The sequence below is a fragment of the Falco peregrinus genome, chromosome 3 (assembly GCF_023634155.1).
Source record: "Falco peregrinus isolate bFalPer1 chromosome 3, bFalPer1.pri, whole genome shotgun sequence".
Classification (NCBI taxonomy): Eukaryota; Metazoa; Chordata; class Aves; order Falconiformes; family Falconidae; genus Falco; species Falco peregrinus.
Genome location: NC_073723.1, coordinates 2,122,105 through 2,144,552, shown reverse-complemented (window position 1 = coordinate 2,144,552; position 22,448 = coordinate 2,122,105). Strand labels below are relative to the sequence as shown.

Here is a 22,448-nt window from a genome sequence, read left to right as displayed (position 1 = left end):
ATGTTAATAATATCCAGTCAAAGCCATATCTTAAATATAACTTCATACCTGTCATTGTTATTGCTAAGGAAGTCGAGGTTTTGTAGCAATTTTAGATGTCCTGTGTAGAAGGTGACCCATTTGGCATTTAATCTAAAATAAAAATTATTATGAGTTGTGGGGGTGAGATAGTGGGAAACAGATACATATACACACTGTCTTGTAGCATGTCTATGGGTTGCAGTGGAGGAACATCCTGACCTCACTGATGTCATTGGGGCCAGAGAATTGAAAATGTAAGGGAGAAAAAAAAAAAAAGAAAAAGAAAAAAAGAAAGAAAAAAGAAGAATAAAAAGAAGCACTTCCCTTCTCAGAGGTAGGGGAAATGAAGCTTTTAGGTGAAATTCCACCTTTCCCTGTAGCAGATGCAGCCTCACTGAAGATCGTGCGACTGTGCACAGCATGCATTAGGAGCAAAATGTGCCATTGAGTTGGTGCAGTGGAAACCAAGGCAGCAAGGAGAGGTAACAGCAGAGGTGAGAGAAGGAAACACAGAATCCTCTCCTTAAGTAACAACTTCTAAAGATTCTTTAAAATGGTAACGCCACAAAAAACCACCCTAACCGTTCCAAAACAGGGCAAAAAAGCAAGAGTCAGCTTGTTCCGCAAGGAGGCTGCAGAACCGTTTCCGAGAAGGCAAAGCTGTTGGCTTTGGCTGGTCCACGAGTGTGAAGCAGCTGCCCAGCACGGGCAGGGCTGCCAGCCCCCGGGCACAAGCAAAGCCCACGCACCCTACCCAGCCTGCGCAGCTGCCCCCACTCCCACCCAGGGTGCTGGCATTAGGAGGGGGGCTGCAGCCTTCCCTCCAGCCTCACAGTAAGCCCCAAGCAGTGTCCAGCCTTCCCCCACGGCAAGCAGCAGGTATATACATTTCAGAGATCTCAGCTGGATCTGCTTTGTATTTATGCCAGCTGGAGATCATTTCTCCATATCTCATAAAGAAGCTTCCTGATCCAGAAATATCCAAGTATATAACTGCTTGAAATCCAACTCCCCCAGTTGAAATATAGCATTTTAAAAAACATTTCCTTTATCTGGAGACCTCTGTGGGCTTTGAAAACACACCATGGTTTTAAAATATTTCTTTCGATGGTTAGTATTTTTTACTGAAACAAAAGTCGATTTTCACAAAACCACAAGTGTCTGTGGTCGCTCAAGCTTGCTAATACTTTCCACAAACATCTCAGATAGTAGTTAAAGGAAAGGAATTTGTTTTAAATCCTGGAACCTGGAGGAGCTGCTGGGATTTTTTTTACATTTTTCCATTAATCGCTTGGAAAAAGAAAAAGCTCACGCTCTTTTAGTGTATTTCTGAAAGACTGCATCTGCCTACAAAGTGATAACAGAGTCATAGTTGTGGAAAATTCAGGGCAAACTGACACTTAGACAAAATCTAATCCGCTCAAAAGGTCACATCCTGGAGTCAGATAATAGCCAAATATATTGTTTAGTGTCACCTGATCAAGACAATGGATGAATGCTTGTTGCTTTGCTGATAAACAAATGTTATTTCTGGTATGTAATCATGCTATGATAAAGCCAAAATCTCCACGTAGGATGGGGTGGCCAGTGCAACAAGGGATGCTGACACAGCCCAGCCCTGCTGAGCAGGGGCTGAGAAGCTGGCAGGAGAGTGAGCACCTGGCACTGATGGAGTGGTGTCAGAGGAGACTCCCATGGTGGTTTCACCCAAGAGCTTCTCCTTTGCCCTAAGGTGGGAGCTGGGAAACGCACTTCCCCAAGTAGAAGGGCTCACCACAGGTGATTGACTCCGCACTGCAAATCCTGGGAATCCTGTGATGCTCTGTCACTTCAGCTGGAGCATTAGCCTAGAAATTCAAGCAAATTATGGAAGTTTTCTGCACAAGGCAGGGACCAGAGGTCTGAGAGACATTTCCCTGAAAGAAGCTAGGCTATATGCAAAAGCTGCTGGGGCATGCTGGCTTGCTCAGAGCAGATGTTCATAATGCTCACAGCATTACCAGTCTGCAAGCTTTTCTTGAAGCATCATGTGGGCTTTATGACATTTTTACTTTCTGTTCTTCCTTCCTGGAAAACTGAGCTTTAAAAGCCTCTTTTGTTGAAACCAGCTGCCCTGCCTTGTCACTGCAGGCATTTTTGAGATAGACCAGCATGTGATCTTCGGGCAGATGTGAAGGTCCCACATTGATGCTCATTATTACCACGGCTGAGCTGCATCTGCCTGCACCAAAATCCTGCACTCTGTTGTCTCCAGCACACCAAAAGGCCCACCATAGGTGGGGCAGAGAAGGGCCTGATTATACCTTGTAGCAGCATCTCTGGGCTGGTCGAGAGGTTGTTTTACCTCACAGGCATTTGTGATTCCTGTTGTAGAAAGTTGCTACTGTCTTCACTGTGCATGCCATCAATTTTCGTCTTGTTTCTAGCAGGGAGCTTCACACTGTCAGCCCAGCGCTGCTGAGCAGACTGAGCTGGGCACACTGCAGTGACTGCTGCAAACTGGGTGAATCAGCAAAGAAGCCAAGGTCTGAGTGGTCATGGAAACAGAATTGCTCCATCGTCCCTGAAGCACGGAGGTGTCCCTCAAAGGCATGGACATGAGGAAGACAGTCTCTGTCTCTGGGAATCTCAGGCTGTTACCTTTTTAGAAAGGCACTTTTTTTTTAATTTTATTTTATTTTCCTTTAGTAAAAGAAAAACTACAGAGCAGCACATGCATCTCTACAGTCTGAATCACAGAAGCGCAGAATGGTTGAGGTTGCACAGGACTTCAGGGGTTCATCCTTTTCAACCCCCCAGCTCAGAGAGGGCCACCTAGAGCCAGTTGCCCAGGACCATGTCCAGACGGTTTTGGAATATCTCCAAGGAGGGAAACTCCATTACCTCCCTGGGCAACCTGTGCCAGCACTCAGTCAGCCTCACAGTAAAAAAGTGTTTTCTGATGTTCAGAGGGAACCTCCTGTGTTTCAGTTTGTGCCCATCACCTCTGGTCCTGTCACTGGGCACCACTGAGAAGAGCCTGGCTCCATCCTCACTGCACCCTCCCTTCAGGTATTTATATACATTGATAAGATCTCCCTAAGCCTTCCTTTCTCCAGGATGAACAGTCCCAATGCTCTCACCCTTTCCCCATGTGAGAAATACTCCATTGCCTTAATGATCTTCTCCCCAATACCTCCACATCTCTCTTGCACTTGGAGAACACAGCACTGAACACAGCACTCCAGATGTGTCTCAGCAGTGCTGAGTAGAAAAGAAGGATCAACTCCTTCGACCTGCTGGCAGTGCTCTGCTTAATGCAGCCCAGGATACTGTTAACCCTCTGCTGTAAGCGCACATCTGGCTCATGCCAGACTTGGTGCCGACCAGGACCGCCATGTACTGCAAAAGTGTTTTCCAGCTGTGATTTCCATGGTGATTTCCACCATGCACTGGTGCATGGCATTGTTCTTCACCAGATGCAAGAATCTGTGCTTCCTTTTGTAGAACTGGGGCTGTTCAGTCAGGAAAGGAGGATTATCTGGGAGGACCTTATCGCTCTCTACAGCTACCTGACAGGAGGCTGTAGGCAGGTGTGGGTCAGTCTCTTCTCCCAGATAACAAGCAATAGGACAGGAGGAAACAACCTCAAGTTGCGCCAGGGAAGGTTTAATTTGGATAACTACAAAAAATTTCTTCACTGAAATGGTGGTCAAGCATTGGAATAGGCTGCCCAGGGATGTGGTGATATCACCATCCCTGGAGGTGTTTAAAAAAAGTGTAGATGTGATGCATGGGGACATGGTTTAGTGGTGGACTTGGCAGTCCTGGGTTAACAGTTGGATTGCTGATCTCAATGTCTTTTCCAACCTAAACGATTCTATGATTCTAATAAGTAATCCCATCTTTTAGCACTAAGCACATTTAAATGCTTTTCAAATAGAGAAGAAACTCAACAGGAAACAAAGTGAATTGCCAAAATACAGGGGCAAGTGGGGCATCCATCACGGGGGACATCCCTACTGCAGAACTGCTTAATGGGAAAGCAAGGAGCTAGAGGAAGAGTGAGGACTATATCCCTGACCCTATGCTGCCTGGGTCCTATCCTGTCTGCTGGGTCATGGCTGCAGCCAGACCACATGCTCATGATAAATGACATGGGGCTTGCCCAGTGCCCAAAGACTCAAACATAATGCAAGCTGTTGAACAGCCTTCCGCTGTGTGCTGGGGTTTGTAGAGGGGCAGCTGCAGCCAGGCACGCAGCCAGAACCGCAGGGGTGCAGAGCATGTGTGCCTCTGTGTGCGGGAGGTGTGAGCAGTTGGAATAAAACAGGGAGAGCCATGACTTCTGTCATGGCTATTTCTGCTCGGGACAGTCCCCCTTGTAGCTGATCCTGGGTGAGTTGCAATAGTACCGCTTTCCTAACAGAAAATGCATTGCTTTTCCAATTAAAAAATTCCAAAAGCGGTCATCAGTTGAATAAATTCCCAATTTTGAAAGCATTTTTAATAGGAGAAAAATTAAAACATATTTCAGTTTTCTAGCCCTTATTAATTTTGTGTTGATGGATTAGATGAATTTGTATATTATTGTGCTGTGTACACGTTACAGCAATATTACAGTAATCTGGGCTACCAGCCCTTTGCTTTATGTTCTTTAAAGTCCTGCATCTTCTGGGAGTAGAGCTGTCATTTTAGTCCAGTCCAGAACATTTCCAGTTTGTCTCCGTACATCCTCTGGGAATGTTAAGTGGGGTCTAGGGAGAGGGAGGAGAAAGAGCACAGCCAGGTCTAAATATAAGACGTTCGGTTTTCTTTAACTGTGAACTTTTACACAGTAAATGATGTCTCCTGAGTCTGGTTTGGTTTATATTGGGCACATACATTGTCAGTAAGAGTAACTCTGAGAGAGTTTTCCACAGGGAATTCCTCTGGCTTTATTAAGACTAAAAGAAATTATTTTATATCTATGCTTAATTGGCTGCAGTCTTGGCATAACCTTTTGAGAAGAGCGGGGGTTGCTCCTGCTTTCCAATAGCAGGGCATCCCCAGCGACGCTGCTGCCACATGTCCCCTACCTGTAGATGTGCATTGGAAAATGAGGAAAAGAGTTTTTCAGTGTCAAGTTAGGCTATGAAACAGTTGAAAGCTGAAGACTGAGGAGGCTTTTGGAGAACATCCTATGTCTTGGTCCATAGGTCTGAAGGGCTAAAAAGGTCTAAAACTCTTGCTGAATAGGCAGATGTGGCTCAGCTGGGAAGGCAGAGGGCCCAGGGATGGTCTGAGAGACACGACACAACTGTAATTTCATCAGTTACTCCCCCAGTCGAATAAATGCATCTCCTCATTGACTTTCCATCTTGGTCTCCTTCAAAGACTTTTCCCCAGAGCCCCTTGCTTCTGCATGCCCACCCAGAAAAGGCCTCACTAAGAAAACACCTATTTCCTAGGACACCCACTGCTCAGGAAGGCTCTTTGCTACACCCATGGCCCAAGACTTCTACTGCAATGTGCCCCTTTAAGCTAAGTGTCTTCCCTGAGAGACGGGTGGACTGAAACTCTCTTCAGATGTCCCCTTTTACTCCTGATGATGGAGGGGTGAAAGGAAGTAGGTTGCTCCCACCCACAATTTACAGGGCAATGGTCCAAGAGCCAACAGGCTAAGGAACTCTGAAGCCATAGATCAGGCAAGGAGAACTGCAGTAGTTAAATAGATACCTCTGCTGACAGCTTAAATGACCCAGAGAGTCAAGTCTCTAGAGGCAATTGAAGCGTCTGCTGTCACAAGTGAAAGCATCTAAGTCTTAAGATGTCTCTTACATCAAACTCTGATCTCTGGTCCTGCATGGAGAGGTCAGCCGTGCTTCAAGCCACTAGAGAAGCCACATCAGCAGAAAGTGCTCTGCGCCAGGGGAGTCTGGGAACATTAAACAAGAAAAGAAGCAGCGATGGGGATTGTGCAGGAGACAAAGTTGATAAAGAGTGATGGAAAATCAAAGAATAAGTAAGGCGAGGGAGGGAGTAGGACAGCAAACCAGGGCGAGAGACAAAAGGCAGACTGAGAGAAAATGAGAGGAGACTGAGAGAAAAGAGAAACTGGGGCAGGAGAGAGGGGTAAGGAAATGAAATGGGAAAAGAGTTTGAAGAAAGCAGCATGAAACAGTGCTGCGTAAAGAAGAGATGGAGAAAAGAGCAGAACACGGTGGACCAGAGAGGAAAACAAAAAGGACTTTCAGAACAGCAAATGTATCCATAGAAATAAGATGTAAGTAGAAGGGGGCATGGACCCTCCCAGCTGACCAAGCTGAATTTGTGTAAAGATATGCCCTTCCCAGGAACAGTCCATCAGCAAGTAGATAGCTGGGACCAAATCATCAAGTGTGCTTCTCTTGTGCTACAGGAGAGACACTGCCTGTCCCAGGAACAAAGAATCACTGCCTGAGAGCACATTGCCCCTCATATTTCTAACGAAAAACAAGGATGTGAGAGGGAAGGAGAGAAAGAAATTAAAGACCCCTTCTCCCTCAGCAGGAACTTACAGACAGCTTTTCCTCGCAGGCTTGGTTTCCTAGAAGGTCTTATACCCAGCTGGGGTTGTAGTGGCAGCAGAATGAACAAAGCTGGTTGACACCCATTGTTATTCTGTGTCAGGAATGGTTTAAGGTCTTGCAATCATCTTAATCAACACAGCTGGGAGGTGAATTACTTCAGGGTGAACTTCCTTGCTACCTTCAGTAGTTTGAGTGTTAGGAAGACCCTGCCTTCCCTATGACTGATGCTATTCCTGTTCCTTCTTCCTGTGCACACACGTTTGTCATCTTCTTGCCCTTCCCCTTTCTTTGCAGTCCAAGTCAGAAAGCTGAAGTAGAGACCTCTCTGCTTTTGGTGGCACTTCTCCCCATCCTGCGATGCCCATGTAAAAATGTCTTCCCCAAGCCTGTTTCACTCTGCACGGACAAATCTCACACGTCAGCCAAGCATGCCACCCATCCATCTCCACTTCCTGGTGGCTTTATGCCTTTATGGTCCTTCTCCCTTTAAATTTTGCGACCAGGTACAGGAACCAAGTCATGACTGGTACCCTTCAGCTTGGAGTCCAAAGCTTGGCAGATTTCTCTGTCCTCTTCCCTGTGCTGCTCAGCACTGTCGCTTGAGGCAGAGCAGATCGCTGAGGCTGAAGTCAAGAAACATCCTCCACTGTTAATTATTTGGTTAGTACCGTCCAATACCAAGACATAAAGCAGTGATGGCTACTCACTGCTTCACTCAGGAAGAGTCTCCATATCAATTCTTTTTGAGGCAATCTAAAAAAACCTAGTCTTTTCCATCCTGAGTTCATTTCCTTCACTCCAAGGCTGCAGTAGCAGCAAGAGACACACGAGCTAAGCACACAACCAGTACTGCATCTTTTTCCCAGCAAAAGTAATCCCTCAGCTCTATTATCCTCTTTCATACTGCATCACTGTAGCCTAGAAATCCACCTGGCTGACTGTCCATCCACAGATACCACCCAACAGAGTATATTCTATAGAAAATATGTCAGCCTGTCATTTTGGTCTAGTTGAGGAAGCAATTAAAAGTTGGATGACAGCTGTAACGAAGAGCACTGCCCGAACCTCTGCCTTCAAACAAGGCTGAGAAGGAACATGCCCTAGGAGGAACAGGGTTTCTCCCAGGCCTGGTACAGTAAATGTAGGATGCATAAACATTGCAGAGCAATATAGCCTTTGTTCCCAAATGCTTTTATCTAGAAAGACGCCAAAGTAATGCTGCTGTGAAGAAGGAGGTAATTAAAGGAAGAAGAGTGGGACAATAGTGAGCTGCTGCTTTCCAAGTCACTGCCCCAGTCAGTTAAAACAGGAAAGCAGAACTTCCTACCTGCACAAACACCTTGCCCGTTAAGTTTCAGCTCTTTGACCCTCCTCTCTTATTTGCTGAATCTAGTTGCAGACATTGACAATTTCTCAGCCTTTTTTTTTTTTTTTTGTCACCATCTGTAATAATTATCCAGGGTACCAGGTCCATCTGGAAAAAACGTATCTAGTGTAATACTTACTATAATAGTTAAACGCAATTATCTTCACTATTGCTATCTTTCTTTCTTTGAAGGGATTGATGTGTAAAACTTTTCGAGATTTAAGTTTACAATCAGCTTAGATTCAGGTGCTTCAATCTAAAAAGTCTTAAAGAACTGGAAAGGTATGTCTGAATTACACTGCAGATGCTGTCCTGCCATCTCTCTGCAAATACAATTATGAGGAAAGTTTACACATGGAGCGGAATCCGTAGCATCCTTGATGTACAATGGCACTAGAAATTAAATTAAATTAAATCTCGAAAGAAGTAACTCAGGAACTAGCCATTATTTTCTTTGGGAAACAAACAAACAGAACAAACAAAACCAAAAACATCCACACCAAAAATTGACACGCACCCCTGCCCCTCCCCTGTTTTATTGAAAAGACTACAGACCCTAAATAGAATTCTTTGTCAAGCTGCAGGTTCAGACTCATTGGGTAGCAGAAACCAGTGAGTCCAGCTTGCTGCAGCCCACACCACTAGACTCATTTTCTAGGTGAGGACACGGGAGTACATGTCAGTTTTGTAGTGCTTTGGGAATGCACACAGGAGACTTTTCATTACCCAAGCCCCAAAAGGAGATATAATTGGTTTCAGAAGTTACATGCAATAAATCCTTCTGCTTGGTTATTAGTTAACCAGCAGTTTTGTTTCTAATACTTTGCAGTGCCTCCAGTGCCACCTCTGTGTGTTTTTGCAATGGAAGTCCAAGTTCTGTGTGTTGGACTGTTGGGGAACTGGTAGCCCTGCAAATACAGGTATAAAAAGTGTAATGTCTCATCCTGAGGCCAGAAGACAGTGGTCAGGGGAGGTCAGAAAAAGCCCTGCACCTTGCTTCTATACTGTGAACTGTATAGATGGCAAGGCAAAGGTGTTTCTTATTTTGGGAAGGCATGTGAGTAGGCAGTGTTAGAAACATCCAGGTATAGGAGGAATGGCTGGTTGTTCTGTTTTGTTAGCATTTCTATTGATTATCAAAATAGATCTGTAAAACAATTCACATTTGCGTCTCCCATTTTTTTCCTCTGCCATTCGTTTTTAATCATTTCCATACAGAAAATGTCCATGCATTACTGTAGACTGCAAAGGGTCTCAGTCGTGGGACTTTTAATGGCTTAGGCTGTGAACAGGGGGCTTGCCCGTGGATAGCACATTCAGGAGAGCAATCCGTCCCTCATCATATATTGTACAGACACAGTCTTCTAATCAGCTTCAAACTTTAGTTGCATAACTGTTAGGACATTTAACGTGGGCAGCAGATGGTGGTGCTGGGCACCGCAGTTCAGATGAGCTTCTCAGAGACGTTTTGTTAACATGCTGTGAGGATGGTCCATCTCAATAGGAAAATTGTCGTCCTTGTATACATTTTCAGGACCTGAATAAAAGCACCTGGTTTAATCATGTCTCACACTTGACGTCTTCATCTGCATCCCTGCAACTGCCATCCATTGATCCAACAATGCATTAGTTTCAACCTCATCACAGGGTTAATAGATCACATTGTCTTCGTCTGGATAGAGAGTGAAAACCCATGGAGCTGTGTCAAGTTCCATTCCCTTGAATCTGTCCCAAAGGACATGCCTGTCATATGCATGTCAGCACCAGCTGTTGGAGAGCGGCTGGGCAATGGAAGGAAAGAAGGGAGAAAGAGAGGAGAGAAAGAACAAAAGAAATAAATGGAAGGAGGGAGGGAGGGAGGGAGGGGAGGGGAGGGGAGGGGAGGGGAGGGGAGGGGAGGGGAGGGGAGGGGAGGGGAGGGGAGGGGAGGGGAGGGGAGGGGAGGGGAGGGGAGGGGAGGGGAGGGGAGGGGAGAGGAGGGGAGAGGAGAGGAGAGGAGAGGAGAGGAGAGGAGAGGAGAGGAGAGGAGAGGAGAGGAGAGGAGAGGAGAGGAGAGGAGAGGAGAGGAGAGGAGAGGAGAGGAGAGGAGAGGAGAGGAGAGGAGAGGAGAGGAGAGGAGAGGAGAGGAGAGGAGAGGAGAGGAGAGGAGAGGAGAGGAGAGGAGAGGAGAGGAAGGACAGACCTGTCAGATTTCTGTCAGATTTGTGATTTACGCCATGGAGTCCTAGGGCACCCACAGAGCACTGTGCACCACCTTGGACCATAAATACTATAGTGCCTCACAGACACTGGTTGCATCTCCAAGCCCCAGGTTCATATTATCTTGGCAAGGTTGTACTGTAAAGCCTGAAAGCACACCCAGATCCCTCCTGAGGACATGCTGAACCCCAGATGAGCGAACAACAACATTATAGAATATCAGGTTTCCCAAATGGGGTGAGTGAAGAACACACCAGTCATGCTTTCCTGCTCTTTTGGTAAGGGGTAGGCAGAGCCACTCCCACAGAACAAAACCATAGACAGCAATCATGGGCAATCTTCAGGTGAAGAAAGCACGGCTTTTCATGGGCTAAGCATAAGCATTTCCCTGTGATGAACAGTTCTCACCATCATCATTACACCAGTAGGGAATCCCCTTGGGGATCAGCTGTGAGCAGCACACAATTAGTCAACAACGAAATCCTTCACCCCAACAGTGGTTTAGTGAAAGGTTGTTTGTTTTTTTTTTTTTTTTAAATGCAATGAAACATGAAGGTTACATTCAAGAATGTTTTCCCAAAAGCTGATTCCACAAAGGTTTTGAGTATTCTGTGTAACTAAATCACTTCTTATTTGTAACCTTCTGCTATGCTTATAGCACACACTTGCCAGATTTCAACTAAAAGGTGGCTTATATTTTATTAGAAGTTATGACAGGGCAGGCAAAAATTGGATTTTGAAACTTACAGTGAGTTACAGCCTTGGATGGTTTAAAAAACACCGGAAGACAAATGGATGATACGTGCCTACCACTGCACACCAATCACGGCAACCCAGCTTTGGGAAAGGGTCTCGCTGCCCTCACTTCCTTCCCTGCAGCCCCCCTTCCCCGAGTGCTGCACAGCCCCTGTGTGTGGTAAGAGCCACCCCCAGGGGTAAGGCAGCAAGAATTTTACTTCCCAGAAATCTAATTTATGGCTGCCAGTGGTGCTTTTTCACTAGCGAATCTTCTGCCTAACTTATGTTGGAAAGGAAAGAAACTGGCAGCTTCCTGTGCTGCTAGACACATCTTTGAAAGAGGGAAGGGCAGGGAAGGGCAGGGAAGGGCAGGGAAGGGCAGGGAAGGGCAGGGAAGGGAAGGGAAGGGCAGGGAAGGGCAGGGAAGGGAAGGGAAGGGAAGGGAAGGGAAGGGAAGGGAAGGGAAGGGAAGGGAAGGGAAGGGAAGGGAAGGGAAGGGAAGGGAAGGGAAGGGCAGGGCAGGGAAGGGAAGGGAAGGGAAGGGAAGGGAAGGGAAGGGAAGGGAAGGGAAGGGAAGGGAAGGGAAGGGCAGGGAAGGGAAGGGCAGGGAAGGGCAGGGAAGGGCAGGGAAGGGCAGGGAAGGGCAGGGAAGGGCAGGGAAGGGAAGGGAAGGGAAGGGAAGGGCAGGGAAGGGCAGGGAAGGGAAGGGAAGGGAAGGGAAGGGAAGGGAAGGGAAGGGAAGGGAAGGGAAGGGAAGGGAAGGGAAGGGCAGGGAAGGGAAGGGAAGGGCAGGGAAGGGAAGGGAAGGGCAGGGAAGGGCAGGGAAGGGCAGGGAAGGGAAGGGAAGGGAAGGGAAGGGAAGGGAAGGGAAGGGAAGGGAAGGGAAGGGAAGGGAAGGGAAGGGAAGGGAAGGGAAGGGAAGGGCAGGGAAGGGAAGGGAAGGGAAGGGAAGGGAAGGGAAGGGAAGGGAAGGGAAGGGAAGGGAAGGGAAGGGAAGGGAAGGGAAGGGAAGGGAAGGGAAGGGCAGGGAAGGGAAGGGAAGGGCAGGGAAGGGAAGGGAAGGGCAGGGAAGGGAAGGGAAGGGAAGGGAAGGGAAGGGAAGGGAAGGGAAGGGAAGGGAAGGGAAGGGAAGGGAAGGGAAGGGAAGGGAAGGGAAGGGAAGGGCAGGGAAGGGAAGGGAAGGGCAGGGAAGGGAAGGGAAGGGCAGGGAAGGGAAGGGAAGGGAAGGGAAGGGAAGGGAAGGGAAGGGCAGGGAAGGGAAGGGAAGGGAAGGGAAGGGAAGGGAAGGGAAGGGAAGGGAAGGGAAGGGAAGGGAAGGGAAGGGAAGGGAAGGGAAGGGAAGGGAAGGGAAGGGCAGGGAAGGGAAGGGAAGGGAAGGGAAGGGAAGGGAAGGGAAGGGAAGGGAAGGGAAGGGAAGGGAAGGGAAGGGAAGGGCAGGGAAGGGAAGGGAAGGGAAGGGAAGGGAAGGGAAGGGAAGGGAAGGGAAGGGAAGGGAAGGGAAGGGAAGGGAAGGGAAGGGAAGGGAAGGGAAGGGAAGGGAAGGGAAGGGAAGGGAAGGGAAGGGAAGGGAAGGGAAGGGAAGGGAAGGGAAGGGAAGGGAAGGGAAGGGCAGGGAAGGGAAGGGAAGGGCAGGGAAGGGAAGGGCAGGGAAGGGCAGGGAAGGGCAGGGAAGGGCAGGGAAGGGAAGGGCAGGGAAGGGAAGGGCAGGGAAGGGAAGGGAAGGGAAGGGAAGGGAAGGGAAGGGAAGGGAAGGGAAGGGAAGGGAAGGGAAGGGAAGGGAAGGGAAGGGAAGGGAAGGGAAGGGAAGGGAAGGGAAGGGAAGGGAAGGGAAGGGAAGGGAAGGGAAGGGAAGGGAAGAAAACTCTGAGGAAATTTTGTCTTCAAGGAAGGTATGTTAGGGAAATAGTCTCTCCAAATAAGAAACGAGAGACCTTATTTGCATAAGGTGAGGGACATGTCTTCTTTCATTGCTCATCTGTGTGTGGTCTCAGTCTCATTTGCTGCCCATTGAGCATTGTGTTCAATTTTAGAAGAGCCATACAGCAGCAGTCACATATCAAATGCTGCTTTTCCTTTGGTCCTTGATGCATATAGTTTGGATTTGCTTGCCGTATGTGACTGAAATCACCTAAATGTCATCTGCTGCTTCACAGTGAAGGGGGGTGGAAAGACAGCCTTCAGGCACACTTATGTCAACGAACAGGCGAAGGCAGAAGAACACGCGGCTTCCATGCAGGGTTCTCACACCACTCCTGGTAGTGCAGCTTTACAATACATTTGGAAGCGAGCTGGAGATGAGACAGAATGATCCTGACAGGATCCACCTTCAGCCCAAAGAGGAGACTCCTGCGGAAGGTCTGATAACCTAGTCTCTGAGCTAGTAACGAGACTTGCTCCAGCCTTGCCTGCAGCATACCGAATGCGCGTTAACAACGGCAAAGGCTCACAACGGCCCAAATGAGACCCAGTGGCTATCTTGTTCAGCTATATCAACTGACTTGTTCAGACCAAACTTAAGACACCTCAAACATCCGGTGGAAAGAGGGGAGGGGAAGAGGCTAAAATGGATCTTCTTTTGGTAATGGAGTTAAAAAACCAGACCCTAAGGGTTGAGTCAAGCCCCAGGCAGAGGAGTTTTCTATGGACAGCTGTCAAATCCCAGTCCTTTTTTCACATCCACAGCAGTGAAGTGCTACCATCCGCACCCTGCACCACACCGGCAGGCATTGCTGGCAGCATATGCCCCCAGCACCTGAACCAAGCAGATCTGCAGGAAGGCGACTTTTAAGCTTCTGTCTAATGAACCGTAACAGCAGAATGCTCCATTTTCTTCAGCCATAATCCAATTTCCACATAGAGAATAATCCACTCTGCCTTCAGACAGGAACTTTATCCATCAAGGAGGAGAGAGAGAAGCAGATTATCGCCTTATTGAATGAAGCAACCTATTGCTCCCTAAAGAAGCCCTCATCCATGTATTTCTCTAGCTGTTGGCTGCAAGCAGAGAATGGCTCTTTGTCACTGCTGCTGTCCTTTAATGCATGTTTATATTCCCCCTCCACTGTGATGCCATGGTCACTTCTTTCCCAGCCACCTTTCTATCTAATCTTACTGTGAGGAAAGGAGCTTGATCAAAAACCCCTGAAATGGATTCTGGCTCCTCACTCAAGAGAATTCAGGAAGTTACTTCAACTAGTTTTGCTCAAGACAATTAGCAGAATTTTGTTTATGTATTGGCTAAGATCCTCTGAAACTCCCTGGCCACCTGAGGTTCAAGATTAAATGAGTCAGAGCTCACAATTTACAAGTTTATTTTATTTTCTAGGATTGTGTTGAGCACCTGCTGTTCTCGTGGTGCAGACAGTGAGAACCCCAGATTGCTGTGTGTCCTGGAGGTTATCTACTGATGTTGTATTGAATTTGTACTGGGCAACAATCCATTACCTGTATTATTACACATGCACTCCTATTTATATACCCTTCCTCCGCATAGCAGGATACATCACTAGGATGTGGAGCTTGATCCAGGATTTTCTCCTTCAAGGAATGACAATGGTTTACATCTGCCAAATCGTCTCCAAGAGGCTTTGCTACAACTGCTATAACAATTAAGACAAGGGGCTGCACTGCAGAAAATTGTCTTCTTGGAAACAAATGCAGACACATTTCTAGGGTCTATTTTAAGGTGTCCAGGGAGAACTATACCCAGGCTAGTTCAGGCGTTGTTTCTAGTGACCTGGATTTATACCATGGGTTTAAAACCTATTATGTTCCTTCCCTTTGTATATAGTGTGAATGCAAGAAACAGGTCGCTGAACTTTGATTCAAACAGATCATAAAACAGCTTAAACTCGGTTTGGGGAGCTTCGGTATAAAAGTCTGTCGCACATTTTTTCAGGTTCTTGCACTAATACTCAACTACATCCCTGGGAACAGAAGTCCACTGTATTATTTTCAGCTAATCTATGTCTTTTGAAAAAAGGGAAGTACTCATAGACTTGGTTTGGGTTCTCTTGGTGCCTAGTATGAAATCTACTAATACTGAAATAAGACAAAACTTATAGACAAGACAGCTGGAGACACACTGAATTATGAAAAGATAGAAAGACATGAGCTATGTGTATATATGCATAAATTTATATATATATATACATATTTCTTTTCCACAATAATAATTATTTTAGTATCAAAACATTAATTTGATTAGCATCAATTCCCTTGTATTATAGGGCAGGCTGAGACAAAGATCTGGGGAAGGAAATGGCGAAGGCAATGCACATGGAAAATAAGGAGGTCATTGGTGAATCCAGCACAGTTTCACTAAAGGCAAATTGCACCTGACAAATTTGGTGGCCTTGTATAACAGGATTACAGCATTGACAGATGAGGAAAGAGTGACTGATGTCATCTGCCTGGACCTGTGCAAAGCTTTTAACACTGTTCTGCATGACTTCCTTGTCTCTAAACTGGAGAGATGTGAATTTGACAGATGGACCACTCAGTGGATAAAGAATTGGCTGGATGGTCACACTCAAAGAGTTGTGGTAAACAGCCTGATGTCCACGTGGAGACCAGTGATGCGTTATATTCCTCAGGGGCCCATATGGGAACCAGTGCTGTTCAACATCTTTGCTGGTGACATGGACACTGGGATCAAGTGCAACCTCAACAAGTCTGCAGAGGACACCAAGTTGAGTTGTACGATCAATACCCTGGAGGGAAGGGATGCCATCCAGAGGGATCTTGACAAGTCTGAGAGGTGGAACCCGCTTGAACATCATGAAGCTCAACAAGGCCAAGTGCAAGGTTCTGCATGCTGGTCAGGTCAACCCCCAGTACCAATACAGACTGGGTGGAGAATGGATTGAGAGCAGCTCTGGGAAGAAGAACTTGGGGGTTTTGGCGGACAAAAAGCTCAATATGGCCTGACAACGTCCACTTGCAGCCCAGAAAGCCAACCACATCCTGGGCTGCATCAAAAGTGTGGCCAGGAGGTCAAAGGTGGTCATTCTCCCCCTCTACTCTGCTTTCATGACACCCCACCTAGAGCACTGCATTTAGCTCTGGACTCTCCATCATAATAAGGAGATGAATATGTGGGAATGAGTCCAGAGAAAGACCATGAAGTTGATCAGTGGGCTGGAGCACCTCTCCTGTGAGGACAGGCTGAGAGAGCTGGGGTTGTTCAGCCTGGAGAAGGGAAGGCTCCGGGGAGACCTTAGAGCAGCTCCCAGTACCTGAAGGGGGCACATAAGAAAGATGGTGACAGACTTTTCAGTAAGGCCTGCAGCAATAGGAAAAGGGGTAATGATTTTAAACTAAAAAAGGATAGACTGAGACTAGATACTGGGAAGAAATTCTTAACTATGAGGATGGACACTGGACCAGGTTGCCTGGAGAAGCTGTGGATGCCCCATCCCTGGCAGTGTTCAAGGCCAGGCTGGACAGGGCTTGGAGCAACCTGGTCTGGTGGAAGGTGTCCCTGCCCACAACAGGGGGGGTGGAATTAGGTGATCTTTAAGGTCCCTTCCAACCCATTCTGTGATTCTATGATTCAAAGAGTAGAGATTTAAGTTACGTGCTGGTGGACATGGAAAGAGTCAGTAGCAATCACCTATTTCATCATGCCAACAGAAAGATCATCTTGACCATGAAGCTAATCTAGTGTGCAGTTTATCTTAGTAAAATTACACTATGGTTGTGGTAACCTAACCCTGTCCTGGTCCAGTGCTGCTAAGTACGAGCAGTGTAGCACACCAGCCTAAATAATAAGTAAGAAAGCTCCTCCTCAGTCCATATGCTTTTTTTCACATAGGAACCTGGTCCATGAAGAGTCAGCTGGGCCCAAAGCGGCAGTGGAAGCAACCCTCCAAGAGGTGCAAGCAAAAGATTAGATTTAATTGAACATTTTGCTTTGTAAAGATCACACAGATGGAGAGGCCTGATTTTAAAGATAGCTAAAGGTCATGCACTGCTTAGGAAGAAGTGAAATTTGTCCATTCTGCTAACTCTAAAAATAAACTCTTAAGAATGTAATAAAATTGGACTTAGGACTGGAGGCATTTTGATTATTTTGAAATGCTTAAGCATGATCCATGTGGGACACATGTACATAACCAAGGAAACAGAGATTTTATATAGTGATTAAAATATGGGCAATAAGACTGTAAGTCTGCAAGACAGAAACCACATTACTGTCCCAAGTCCCCCTATAAATGAGGACAATGATTTCATTGCCCCTGATGTAAGAGCTCTCAGCACAGAGCAACAGCAGTGGGTGCATATGATCAAATCACTGAAACTGGTAAGGATTAGGGCCTGGTCTATTGACTTCAGAGGTCTTAAGAAAAACACTCATTAACTTATATATGATATTGTTTTTTCTAATTAAAAACCCTGGTAGATAAGACTTTGGGCAGTGAAAGAACTCAGTCTTCCACCTGTAAAGGAATATACCTCCCCATATGTACATCAGTTTCAATCAGTCTTAACTGGGAACGTGAGCCCTTCTAAAAAACTGACTCAGGAGCACTGGTTTCTCTGAAATGGGTAATGACCATGAAAGAATTCAGAGCTCACAAAATTAAAGTAGCTCTTTTTCTGAAAAAAAAAAAAAAAAAAAAGTACTTACAGAGATGCTGCAACTTGCAAGCATCATTTTAGCCATGTGTGCATGGAGTGACCATATGGATTTCTCCATTTCTCATGCCTACTCATCGTGTTTGCTTCTTTCTGAGCCTGAGGACATTTGCCCGAGGCACCAATGACACAGGACTTGGTGGAAGAGTTGCCTGAGCCACCAGCGCAGGTGTCACATGAATGCCACCTACCTCTTGTAGGTGATGGAAGAATGCCACCTACTTCTTGTAGGTGATGGAAGAGTAGATCTTAAAACAACTCTTCTGTCATGATAAAATACCAAGCAGTCATCATGTGAGGTACAATGCTCCCTTGAAGGTTATGAATTTAATGTGATATTTTGAGAAGACCACCTGCTACAGAGAAGTGTTAGATATATCATCAGAACAAACTTACACCCTAAGGGAGACTCATCGATGCCAGTTGTTTGATGAAAGAATAGCTTAATGCAACAATAAATACTTCAAGGCCTTTTAATACACCAGCATGAAATGATGCCTCACCCTGCAATACTCCAAGCAAATGCCAAACCATTCTGATCCCCTGTGGACTCCAGAGCAAGCTGAGGGTCTCAATTGCCTTGAGGAAGTTAATGCACATGAGAAAAGTCATCAGTGTGAGGATGGACATGTGCTCATTGCGGGGGCTTTGGTCATCAAATAACCAAATTTTATTTCTCAGATGCAAAAGAACTTTTCCTACATACACAGGATTTATCCTCATCATGATTTGAAACCCAGGAAGCAAATGCCAGTGAGATAAACTGGGAAGTCATGTCTTTCAGTAGGGCTTGCACACATCACTGTAGGGAGAAGGGTGATATTTGGAGTGTTATATAACTGCCTACAGACCTCAAATATACTTCTTTTTCACCGTATTTTATTTTTACTTGAACTATACAATCCAAGGAGTCACTTCACCATGCATGGAAGTAGAGTGGTATAAATCAGCCTGTTTCAGGAGCAAGCCTGATGTGAAACGATGTTTGAGACTTGGGCAATAGAAAAGTTGGCATCCCAAAGCAATTGCAAATACTTACAAACTATCCAAGGAAGAAATTATACATGGGTAAGTCAAACCATCCCCACAGCTTGCCGTATAGCAGCAAAACTTAATTGGAAGTCTTTCTGTGCAGAGATTCAGTCCAGAGAGCCCAGGCTGCTTCACTGGAAACATCTGGCATTTGAAAAGAAACCTGCAGTAACCCAAGGCAGGGCTCTGAGCCCAGCGGGTCTTCTCTGTGTCCGTGTGATCCTGAACAAACAAAGCTCCCTTTCACTGCAGTTGATCTGTGTTGTGAACCTGACAAGAACTTCAGTCTGGTGGAAAACAAAAGATTGGATGGCTTCCAGGTTTAGAAACCATGGTTTTAATCCAGGATGGAGCCAAGCACACTGAAAGAAAACCCTAAAAAATTATAACCAACAGGAAATTCTGATCATCAGTTGGCTGTATGTATCAGCTCCTCAGGATCATAAGCCAGACCCTTGCATGTAATGTAACAATGCTAGTCATCATCTGCGAAATAATTAGCACAGACAGGATTTATGTGTTTTGCTTGTTTATGGGGACTTGTATTTTGTGACAAGGATTAGGTTCTTTTAAGAGCTCTCAGACTTCTAAAGTAGCAAATTCAGAACTGAATGTGATTTTATTCAAGGCTGGAAGTTCTTTACATGATGGAATTGTTTTAGGGTCTGTGTCTGTCTGGTTTAATACAAATGATTCCCTTTGTTTTGTTCCTTTCAATGCAGTTTTTAAGCCCAGAAGTGCAATTGGTTCCAAGGAAATCAGGGGAACTCCTCAGTTTGTTTGTCAGTTGCCAGAACCCCGGCAAACACACAAAAGAAACCTAGAACAGAGAAGTGAGATGCGTTGCCATCTTCACCACTCATTAGTGCTGCTTTGGGGTGGGAATAACATCTCACTTGTTCTGCTGTTCTCGAGCAAAGTGTGAGCTGGAGCAATTAATTACCTGAAGAAAGATCTTCTTGTAAAGTAGGACCACCTCCTTGCTAACAGTTTCCCACAAATATCTTCTCCTGGGCCCATTGTTCTGGAGTGTAAGTTGCATACCAGCACAATGACTGGCAACCTATTTGCACAGGACTGCTTACTTTTCCCTCTATTTTCCCACATGTGTTCCTTCCTAAACTAGTTAGATCCCTCCCTTTCCCTGACTTTGGTTCCTTCCCTAACCTATCCCATATTAGGTCTTCTGCAATCCCCAGATGCTCTTCCCCTGCATCTCTCAATGTGTCCCATACCAGGCAGTGATTCCCCTCTGACCCCTGAGGTGAGCTGGGGAGATGTTCCTCTTTCCCCTGTTTCCCCTGGGGAAGATGCCACCTCCAGCCCATGAGGCTGAGGGTCTCCTGGGATAGTCCCAACCCAGTGCAGGGGCTTGTGTCTCTGACTGGGATAGTGTGGCTCCCCTGCTTGCACTTGTGCCTCTCAGTTCCCTGTGTGTGTGGAGATGAGCCTTTAATCACACAGCCTCGTACAGTTCTTCTGAAATATTTCACATCAGATGAAGGAAGATTCCAAGAACAAGTCCCTGGAGCTGTCCTACTGCTTGTTGGGGTCTGCATTTTGTGTTGTAACCTTGCTGTACAGCTTTGAGTAAGACACTTACTGGGTGTACACCATCATACACTGGGTGAGTAGAGAAGCGTGGTGACGTTGTGCACTTTTCTTATGGTTGTGAGATATTGCCAAAGACTTGGTTGAGAAAAGGCTTAAAGAAGGGAACAGAGAGTTCTGTGTTCTTCCAGGCTGTGTTAGAAATTAAAAGGAAAGAGAGAGACAGGACTGTCCTGGGAGGATACTGTCTGGGGGCTTGAGTTCAGTTAGAGAGTACTCGGAAATCTTGGTCATATGGAAATGATCTGTGGTGTCTGCATCATGGAATAAGTCTCCAGGGGGGCATGGAACAGAAGACCAGAATCTTGGACTAGCTACCATGTGCTACCACACACCCTTTATCCCATACTGCACAACTTTCAATACGAGCCCTGGTGCCCTGGAGTACTGTAGTGTGTCTGTCTTCCTCATTTGGGGTGTTAAACACAAATATTGATGTTTCTTTCATCTTCTCCCTTGAGGCCAAGGCACTACTACACTTGCTGAATTCATCACTGTGTACAAACTATATTTGTATGACAGCAAATCTATATAATTTTCCTGTGCCCGTTTACTCTGTTGTTCAGCTAGCAAGAAAAGGAAGCCTGTCAGGTTCTTGCCAAAAGGCACAGTAGTTGCCTCTTTCTCACGGTTCAGCACGGATCCTTTGCCCTATATGAAGCCAGACACCAGAGCAAGAGCTTCCTCAGGATTCTTTTCTCCCCCCCAGCCCCGCACCCCCCCCTCCCCCCTCCCCCCCCCCCAAAGATGCAAAAAAAGATCTGGATTCTAACAAGATGTTGGGTTTTTTTTCTCCTCAAGTACTTCATCTCTAATCTCCAATAATCAACCTGGTCCCCCTCTATATTCCATCTTTTCATAATCCATAAGTATATATAAGCCAGGCAAGTTAAAAGAAAGGAAAAGAAAGATAAAGCCCAAGCACAGCTAGTAACTTATACATAGGGGAGGGAGGATCTTGCTCTATCTGTGCCTTGCAGCTATGAGATGATGGTAGAACAGCGCTGTGAAGGCAGACTTTCAGCAGCCTAATGGAGTGTTTGTAGGGGGCCAGAAATAAAGTAGTGACAGAATAGCAATGTGAGATTGATAGCTCTAGATTGAAAACAGGACTAGGGGATCTCAGATTAGAGACTGAACACACTTCTGTTCCTAGGAAATTCATTAATTCCTAGAAGACTTCCTAATTTTCTTAGGTTTTGGTCACATTGGTCTTTGCATACCATGATTGTAGTCATTGGAGGGATAGGTCTTGGTCTTGTAAATTGAGTACAACCAGGAAGGAATAAAGATAATGCAGTCTATAGAACTGAGTTTGCTAGAAAATGGAATATCCATGGAAATGTATTTGTTGCAGCAATCTTTCATGAAACTGTTAACTTGCACAGTACCTTTGAGTTTGGAAACCACAGGAGGTCCCAGGGCTCTCTACTGTACTGGTAGGTACTAAGATCTTTAATCAAGCATCAGTTCCCAAGCAGTCACAAAACTTTGTCTTGAATTTTAGGATCACTATCAAGTCTGTTGTAAAAGTTTGGGAAACTTGAGAGTTCCAAGCTGACATGGGATTTTCATACCTTCTGTGCTCTCTGGGGTGGATGGAGGAATCTGGAGGTTAAGAGACAAGATTCCAATACTAGGAGCTCTGGGAAAAAAACTTACCCAGTAGGTGTCCTTGTATAAGAGACATTACTTCTTCCCGTGTTGCCTGACATCTTGCTGAGCCCTCCAGAAGCTCAGAAGCCCAATGTCCCCAGGCAACCTGGGAGGATGGACTTCCTAAGGGTCACAAACAAACCTGACTGAAACTCATATGCCGATCAGATCTGACCGGCTGACCACTGAAGAGCCTGTCCCCTGCCAGAGCTTTTGAATGTAAAATTTGGTAATTCAGTTTCAGCCGGCAGTATTTTTGACTGTCCTTACATCCATTTTACTTTTGTTGAGTCATTCCTGATATCGTGATTGGGGAATAATCAACAGCAAAATCTCATTAGGCTGGAGTTGATTAAACTGAGCATTAGCCTGGTAGTATTTATTATGCAGCATAACATTGCTGAACCCTTATACTGGTTTGCTAAAGCCATCCTGTGCATAGATTGGAGATATCTGAAACAGTTTATTTTCATTAAAATTTAGTATTCATACCTTTACTATTTTTCTAGTACCACTTTGTGGTATGCTGGCAGGACAATAAATGTCTGTTTGTGGAGAGAAAAGCAACAGATGTGACCCAGCAGGCTGCTGATCCCTTTTTCTGCTCCTTGTTATCTTCCCTGTGTTCCACAGCTCAGCAAAGGAGTCCCACACAG

General features: G+C 46.0%; 1 long non-coding RNA gene across 2 annotated transcripts in view; it reads right to left on the bottom strand.

Annotated features, from left to right (window-relative positions):
• The window catches only part of LOC129784008 (uncharacterized), a 68,192-nt gene that overhangs the window by 18,445 nt on the left and 27,299 nt on the right, over nt 1-22,448 (bottom strand). The window lies entirely within an intron of this gene.